Raw genomic sequence first — 9,984 nt, 5'->3', positions numbered from 1 at the left:
TATACTATTAATATATAAATATATATATTTAAATTCAATTTCATCATCATTTATTTCTTAATAAAATGAGGTCACTTATGTCTTCATTTTTATTTTTGACCACCTCTCTTGGCCATGTGTTTCCTTCTATGTTCTATTTGATCCTTTGCTCACTCAGCTTCTTTCCAGGAATGAAGTTCAATCTCAACCACAGAGAACATTCTTGCAACACCTCAAGTTCAGTTATACTGTAGGCATATCTTCCCATCTAAATTTCTGCTATTTATCCAATATCAGATAATTTTTAAAGTTTTTACAATTATGCAAATATTTGGTTACTTTCTGTTTTAGTTTGCTAGGGCTGCCACAACAGAGCACCACAAACTGTGTGGGTTAAACAAAAGAAATGTATTTCCTTGTAGTTCTGGAGACCAGAAGTTTAAGAACACAAGGTGTCAGCAGGCGTGGCTCCTATGAGGCTTGTGAGAGAAGAATCTATTCCAGGTCTCTCTTCTTGGTTTGTAGATGACTGTCTTTCCTTTCTTCACATGGTCTTCCCACTGTACCTCTGTCCAAGTTTTTTCTTCTTATTAGAACACTATTCACATTAGATTAAGGTCTTCCCTATAATGAATTCATTTTAAATTAGTTACCTCTTTAAAGACCCTTTCTCTAAGTCAGCTCATATTCTAAGGTAATGGGCGTTAGGACTTTGGTATACGAATTTTAGGAGGGATACGATTTAACCCATATTGTTTCCCTCAAACCATATGAAATGACATAATTCATAATAGCATGTATAAGGGGTGTGATATGGAAAGTATAAGTAATTGCATGGATAACTTAAGGGCAAAACAAACCTCGTTGGTTAATTCAAGATCATAATATTTAATCTTCAAGGTCTAAACCAGTTGAAGTCATCAAGCAGTTTTATTTTTTAAATATTTGTCTGTCTCCCATTAATAGTTTTCTCTATTGGCATGGTTTAAAGTGAAAGGAAATGTATAGAATAACATAACATCTATAAATTTGTTGTGAAATAAAACGCCTTCTTAAGAGTCGCAGAGGACCTTTAGCAAATGGTTGCTTAGCTGTTGTACTGCAGGCATTGAGAAAAACCATTCAAGTTCTGTTATATTCATTCCCCCCCCCAAAAAAAATCATTTTTGAATAAGTTTGCTTGAAAAGAATCCCATCATATCTAATGGTGTTATTGTTTGGCATTGTTTCCTACAGAGAATTGGTTTGGACAGAACTAATCTAAACTGAATTGGGAAAATTTTTCAATGATATTTCTTATCATCAGTTATCAAATGATTAATATTATGTCATGTTGTTTATAAGGTACCAATAGCACTTAAAATATACCTGATGTCTTTAAATAATGACTTTATCTGGATAGAAGACAAAAGTGACATAACATCTTTCAACTTCCAACAGTGAATCACTTCAACACGTTTATATCAAACATCTCTAACAAATGTAGAACGAACAGAAAGTAGCAGTTTGCTGTTGTCATTGAGAAATAAGACATACATTCAACCTTAGCATAAATTTATTGTTTTCTGTATGACATAACACAAAATGCTCATGCTGTAAAACTTTAAATATTGTTAAAAATTAATTTATTCGAAAATTGGCAGAATCATAAAAAGTTGAATTTATGATTAATTTTAAACTCAATTTCAATTTCATGATCTCTTATTTCTTAAGAAAATGAGATCACTTGTGTCCTCATTTTTATTTTTGACCACCTTTCTTGGCCATGTCTTTCCTTCTATGTTCTATTTGATCATTTTCTCACAGCTTCTTTCCAGAAATGAAGTTCAACCTCAACCACAGAGAACATTCTTGCAACACCTCATTTTCATGAGATCATCATTTTTTAAAAGATTTCAAGAGATCATCATTTTTTTAAAAAAATGAAGAAATGAAGTATTGTAGAGGTTTGACCTCTTTTTCAGCGGTGTGCTAGGTGCTACACACAAAAAAGAGGATTTTATATAATTCATCTTTTCTCAGAATTTATAATCGATTCAAAAGGAAAGCTATAACTATATAAAAATTAAATAAGGCAAATATATTCCTGGCAAAATGTGTAAGTACCACAAAGCATTTTAAATAATATACATTCAATCTATATGAATATGAATGGCAGATGTTGGCAAAATTTTTGCTGGACACAACTAAATCTTATTTCTGAAGTGATTTCTTACTGTGGGGAGGTTAAGTCATAGGGGTTTATATGTGAGAACATGATTTTATAAGCTGTCTTGACAGCAGAAAGAAAACTGAAAAAAAATGTTAGAGATTTTATAGTCTGATCCATCCTCACGTTTTAAAGGTATCCAATTATATGGCTTGTCATAGGTCAAGAGTTAGTATTTTAAAGACCTCTGAATTGGCAAAATTCATCCAGGTAATTTAGTTTCTCCCTGTCTAGTCACTGACAGTTGCCTTTGTAGTTAAGCTGAGAATGGACTATTTTGTTACTGACAGTTGCCTTTGTAGTTAAGCTGAGAATGGACTATTTTGTTCCTAACAAGTGCTTTTCGTTCTGGCAAGGTATGGGATAACAAACAAACAATGGCTTGGATTTGGAAGAATCCAATTTACTTCATCCAAAATGTCTGTGGGGAAAAGAAAGAGAGATCAGCCTGTTACTGTGTCTATATAGAAAGAAGTAGACATAAGAGACTCCATTTGGTTCTGTATTTGAGATGCTGTTAATCTGTGACCCTACCTCCAACCTTGTCCTTGCAAGAGACACGTGCTGTGGTGACTCAAGGCTTAATGGATATTGGGCTGTGCAGGATGTGTCTTTGTTAAACAAGTACCTGAAGGCAGCTTGCTGGTTAAAAATCCTGCCCGTTCCTGGGCAATGGAACATCTCCCTGGGCAATGGAACATCTCGGTGTAAAACCCATTGTGTGTTTTGTTTACTGAGCAAGGAGAAAACCGCCTTTAGGAATAAAGTGGGACTTGCTGGAGCAATGCTGCTAAAAGGTTTATGGAGAGTTTGCATATGCATCTCAAGGCACAACATTTTCCTTTAAACTTGTTCATGTTACAGGGATTTTTGTTCATATGTCTTATTGCTGATTTCCTCCCTACAATGATCCTATTGTCCAGCCACTCCCTTATCTTTAAGATGGGAAACATAATTATCAATAAATACTGAGGGAACTCAGAGACCGGTGCCGGCGTGGGTCCTCTGTAAGCTGAGCACTGGTCCCCTGGGCCCCGCTTTTCTTTCTCTATACTTTGTCTCTGTGTCTTATTTCTTTTCTAAAGTCTCTCGTTCCACCTAACAAGAAACACCCACAGGTGTGGAGGGGCAGGCCACCCCTTCAAATGTCTTTTACTTTTATCTCAGAATTCACTTAGGAACTCCTGAAATAAAACACATAGGTACCCTCCTTATCTTAATTCTTCCTGTCCAGTTGTCATAACTTAGGAAATTTACCCCAAACACAGTGTCTGCTATAACAATTTGACATGTTCATGCAAGGAGAGAACATTTCAATCGCATAAGTTTAAGTGAGAAGCTGTAGTGTGTGCTGTCGTCATATCTCAGCTTCCTCATAGCAAAATTGTATCTTGTATTTGTGGCTGTGCATTATCATTTTTATAGGCTTTTTGTTTTTTGAAATAGAATCTCACTCTGTTGCCCACGCTAGAGTGCAGAGGTGGGATCATAGCTGGCTGCAGCCTCAAACTCCTGGGCTCAAGTGATCCTCCTACCTTAAGGCCTCAAACTCCTGGCCTGAAGCAGTCCTCCCACTTAGGCATCCTGATGTGTTCGAACTGTAGGCATGGGCCAGTAGGCCCTGCTAGACTCCTCATTTTTAAGGAAGAAAGAAAAGTCATATACATTGTAAAATCTTGAGAAGAAAGTAAGTGGGTCTAAGAAGCCCAGAAAATCTCACTCATTAGAAGAAAATTTGGTTAGGAAACTTACTGAGAGTTGTATATGCCTAAACAACATAAGCTTAGCCATGCACAAGTTTCATGAGACTTTTATTGGTTCTGGGTAGTCACACCAGGATACTTGAGCACTGTGTAGTATTTTTGAAATACTAGATAAACATTGCCACGAAAGATCAAAATGTCCTAGTTCCCATATACACCATTGAGAATCTTGTTGACATAGAAGAAAGTGCTGGAAAGTCGTTAAGGAGCTGAAGAAAAAAAAAGTGATGAAACAAAGAGATCGTTTGGAGAGTTGAGTTTGAAAACAAGTTTGAGATGGTTTGGGGGATTAAAGAATCTTTCATGACTATATAATGTGAAGATCAATGGTGAAATGCATTACATTGAAAGCGAGACTGCACTCGCCACTCCTGGTAACAAAAGTTGGCTATAATGCAAAGCAAATATTGTAATTTGAATAAAGCAATACTCATTGGAAGCAAGTGGCCATTTTCTGATTATACTGGAGGTGAAAAAATCATGTGGCATTTTAAGTGTCCAAAGATAGACACATTCTGCTCTGGAGTAGAAATTAGGAAAACAAAGGTAAAATCTTTCTAGGTATATGACTCCAAAACTCCAGGGACCTTCAAACAATGTTGGAGTGTGCACTGCTTGTCATATAGTGCTCAAATAGTAAAGCCCAAGTGAGAAAGTAGGTTATTTAACTTTGGAGACATTTATACAAAAGAAAGAAAATCTTACAAACAGTGCCCTGGATAATAGGCAATATATCAGGAATGTATTTATTAATGTCTAAACTATTAATTTATAGAAAGTAGAGTGAAGTGGGCTTTTTGCCTTAAAATACATACTTAACTGCAATTTTTTGGACCAAATTTTATGCACAACAATCACAGCATATTCTAAGCAGTATCTGATTAGGGTTGCTGATGAAGATATTAGTAATTCCGTGAAGGACTTACAAAATGGTTTTGGATCAAGAGGCACTTAGGCTTGAAAGTATCACAAGAAAGAAAAGATAATGGAAGAAATGGTTATGTCACTTTCTTGGTGATGTCCAAAGTGCTAAAGGTTTGAATGGTCACCCCACTCTCATATTTAAAGACATCATGAATCTTTCAGAGAGGGCAGGATTTTGTGACAATGAAGAACTTAATCCTAATGTATTCATTTTGATGCTATCATTGATTAGAGGGAGGAGAAGATGAGTAGCCATGAAAATCAGACATCAACTATTTAGTTGAAATTTTAGGTTATGCAAAAAAAAAGACTTTAAAATTCTGTTAATGATAATTCCTGATGTGAACAGATGCATCACATTAAAAAAAAAAAAAAAAAAAAACTGTAACGGCACGTCAGTCTTATGGTATCTGGATTCTTGGAATTATCAGCAGATGAGCATACATACTAGTTTCTTGGATTCAGAAATCGATTAATCTCTCATATTTACTGTTGTCCTGGCTCCTTCCCTGGAGCTCACCTTAACCTACTTGATGACTCTCCTTCATTGCCCTCCTCACTAAACATATTCCAGCAACCCTTCCAATGTTAAGCAGCAATTGTGTTTGGTCTAATTTGAATTCCTTATGTATCACTATCATGTTATTTTGATTCTTGGTAACATTAGAGTTGAATGATTATCACAGTTTTTACCTGTTATCCAGGTGTAATTATTAATAGCACATGATTCACACTCAAACTGATGGTTTGTATTTTCTATATGGACACTGTAGGTAGCTACAGCAGATATTTGTTGCAGTTTAGAAAAAAACATGGATTGGTATTTGAGACTTTTTTGGCATGTTATGCCAGAAAAGAGAGAGAGAGAGTAAGAAAGGAAGGGAGGGAGGGAAGGAGGAAGGGAAGGAGGGAGGGAGAGAGGGAGGGAGGAAGGGAGGGAGGGAGGGAGAAAGAGAAAGAGAGAGAGAGAGACAGAGAGAGAGAGAGAGAGAACTAATCAACAAAAGAAAGGAACCAATCATCACAATTCATTCATTGGTTAGTAGCTAGGTAGTTTGTATTCTACAAATCCTCGATGACTTTTTATGTAGGTATTTTATAGTGTTTTAAAGATACATGAAGAAAGTTGGGGTTGTGTATAGACTTGAAATGTGTTATTGCTTTTCTATTTCAAGTAATGGTATATAGATATCCGCTATCTGAAAATTCATTACCCAGTCAGTTTCCAGGGACTGATTAGATTCTGGTAAATAAGAAATACTTGGACTACCATTTGATCAGGAGCCAAACAATAGATTTAGGCAAGAAAGGATACTTATTGTTTCCTATATATTTTAATAGAAGATTGTTGAGTTTGTTTTATTCATAGAAATAAAATCCAATAGGGATAGAAAGTTTAATCCTTTTTGTTCAATATCTTTGTCTTAGTCAACAAATAGAAATAAAATTGCTGGTTAGCATCCTTAGATGAAATTGAGAGATGAATTGCATTTATAAAGACTTTAATTAGAACAGTGTTTGTGTTTATCTGATTTATGGCACCAGGTATTTTCTTTTAATTACAAAACTAGCAAGGACAAATTTATTAATCCTTTTGGAAAGAAAAGTTTGTTTTGTTTTGGTCTAGTTTTCTTTGATCTAGTGTGGATTAACAAATTTAGTTGCATATCAGACAGAAAGAAACAGAGAGAATTGTTCTAAAAATATAAGAGATTATCAAGATTAGTATTGTTACACTACTATCATGCACTGACACAGCTTTTATTTAAGTTCATAGAAGAAATGAATAGATCTCTTCTGTAGCTGAGATTCAGCTAGACTTTTATTTGATCATCCTGTTGCCAGTAATAAACCAGGGCTTATTCAAAGACAGTAAACTAGCTCTTCCCTTTTTAAAGCTGAATTATGCAGCATTTTAACAGTGAGTGAAATCATAGAGATTTCATTTAGGATGTGCTGCCTCTATTGGTAAGAAAAAAACTGATGCCAATTGAGGACATATACGAGAATGAGCTGGCTGACTTGGGAAAATTAGCAATGCTTTTTTTCTTTTCCTTTAAAATAAGATTAGCATTATAAAATATTCATGTGTGAAATTAATTAAACTTCATATAAACGCTGAATTTCAAGTTTTATAATTATTTTACTGAGAAGTTAATACAGAAGTGTATTATCATGCCAAGCAAAGCACAGGTGATGCTTTCTTGGGATCAAACCTTGAGAAGTTATGGCCAATCTAACTGATCCTATTTATAATGTAACTCTCTTCACACCCAGTATCTGTATATATAAATATTCTCTTTTTAGAGAGGGATCCTTGATACACCTATTGGGACAAATAAAAACCCTTACAGAAAGTGCTATTTATATATTATTATCAATTTACTAACTGTTACCAACTAGCTTCAATAATTATAAATTAGTTTGATCATACATTGAATAACTTCAATGATCACACATGAAATTGATATTTGCTGAGCAAAAAATTCATTACAGAGTACAAATCAAGATAACAAGTCATCATTTCCTCTAGTCATAGCCCATTTTATTTTAACCGAGTATATTTGGAAGAACATGCCATTTTAAAATAAATCACTAGTTTTCAAAAGCATAAGGAAGCTATTAAAGCTGTTAGTATAAAATTATAAAACAAAAGAAAAATAAGAATCAAATTTTGTGGTAACTGTTATTCATGTAATTATTCATTAATTTATTTGTTCTTTTTTTTTTTTTTTTTTTTTTGAGATGGAGTTTCGCTCTGTCTGCCAGGCTGGAGTGTGCAGTGGCGCGATCTTGGCTCACTGCAACCTCCGCCTCATGGGTTCAAGCAATTCTCCTGTCTCAGCCTCCCGAGTAGCTGGGATTATAGGCAAGTGCCATCACACCCAGCTAATTCTGTATTTTTAGTAGAGATGGGGTTTCACTGTGTTTGCCAAGGTGATCTCAAACTCCTGACCTCAGGTGATCTACCTGCCTCGGCTTCCCAAAATGCAGGGACTACAGGCGTGAGCCACTGCATGCAGCCTAATTTACTTATTCTTTCAAGTATTTATTTATTTATTAAATTAGTATTTGATGATCCTTACCATGTACTAGTGTGCTATGCATGCTGATATAAACATAAGTACAGTGAATAACTTTGTTTTGTTCCACATTGTTTTGTTACAATGTTGATGAGAAAAAAAATACATGTATTCTTGGCAGGGGTCACTTTCTGTGTGGAGTTTGCATGTTATCCCCATGTCTGCCCAGGTTTTTTCTGAGTACTCCTGTTTCCTCTCACATCCCAAAGATGTGCACCCTGGGTTCGATGGCATGTCTACATGGTCCCAGGTGAGTTAGTGGGAATGTGAGTATGTGAGTGAGTGCATCCTGGGATGGAATGGAATTCTGTCGAATTCTGTCCCATCATGCTCCCTGAGCTGACAGGAGCTACCCACAACTTGAATTGGAATAACTGGGTAATTAATTATCTTACTTGTTTTAACTAATCTTTCTTAAATGTATGTGTAGCTCACATTTATTTCAGTGTTCAATTTTAAAAGTGTTTTGGTCTTTATTTAGGAGATGGTTGGTGTTTTCATGACCAGAAATATGCTGATATGCTGTCGGAACTTAACTCTTATTTATATAAATTATTATTATATCAGTTAGCCTGTGGTGAAATTGGTTTTGTGATACATTGTTTCACTTATAATTGCAGTATCCAAAAACCAATTGATTTTAAGTAAGGACTTACTGCATGCCACATGCCAAATCTTTTAGATTTCCCAGTCTGAAGCAGTATAAGTAAATAACATGTAATAATAAATGCTACTAGAGATTCAGATTATTAATTGTACATCTTTTTACAACATTAATTGCAATAAAAACAATAAATATAATAAATATAGAACAAAATCATTTAATGCATAAGGACTTAAGAAAATTACCTCAACTACAAATCTAAATCAGGAAGCACAATGCTAAATACTATATGATCTGGAATAAAATGAGACCACATGAGAAATAATAAAGAATGCACCCAATTTTACAGAAAATAAACATTATTCTAAAAAATAAATGCTACCTACATGAAAGGAAAAATCAATCAAACTTTCATTGAAGCAATAAAGTTTAAGATTATGAGGAGGTCACGCTAAAGCTGTTTTTTTTTTCTTCTACAGAGATTTGCTTAGACCTTACAAAACTTCAAGGTGTTAACATTGAAAATAAAAATATTGTACAAGATTGAATAGTTGAGTACTTCCATAATACTGCTTGAGCAGCAGCTAGGAATAGTCGGAAATACTAGATCCAACACAAAAACCTTTGACCTAATGGACTATTATATACATATATTATATATCATATAATATATAAAATGTATAAAATATAACATATTTTATATGATATCCAAAATATAATGTATAACAAAATACAATATATAATACATGAAAATATATAATGTTGTATGCATATATTTTTGAAATATTGAAAGTAATGGCAAAAGGCACAATTACTTTTGCACTAACCTAATATATATAATATAACACAATTAAATATATATAGTTATACCATATACATATAATAACACAATTATATATGTAACTATTTTTTCTCATTTTGAGGTGTAATTGACAAACAAATCGTATACATGTAAAGTATACAACATGATGGTTTGATATATATGTATATTGTGAAATGATTACCACAGTAAAGTTAGTTAACACATTTATATCCTCATATGGTAAACTTTTATGTGTGAGAATGCTTAAGATGTGTGCTATAGCTAACTTCAAATGTGTAATTCAATATTATTAACTATGATCATGATACTGTACATTAGATCTTTGGAACTCATTCATCGTATAACAGAAAGTTTGTACCCTTTGACTAGCATCTCCTAATAACCTCCACCATCATTCCCTGGAAATCACTATTCTATTCCTTGTTTCTGTGAGTTTAACTTTCTTTTGTTTAGATTCCACATATTAATGATACCCTACAATATTTGTCTTTGCCTGTTTTTTTTACTTTGCATAATGTTGTGCAGGTTCATCCATGCTGGTCAAATGATAGAATTTCCTTCTTTTTGAAGTTTGAATAGCATTACATTTTACATAAATA

This window comes from Rhinopithecus bieti, unplaced genomic scaffold, assembly GCF_001698545.2.
Source record: "Rhinopithecus bieti isolate Rb0 unplaced genomic scaffold, ASM169854v2 scaffold_2272, whole genome shotgun sequence".
In the NCBI taxonomy this organism is placed as follows: domain Eukaryota; kingdom Metazoa; phylum Chordata; class Mammalia; order Primates; family Cercopithecidae; genus Rhinopithecus; species Rhinopithecus bieti.
Note: the sequence above shows the minus strand (reverse complement) of the source record.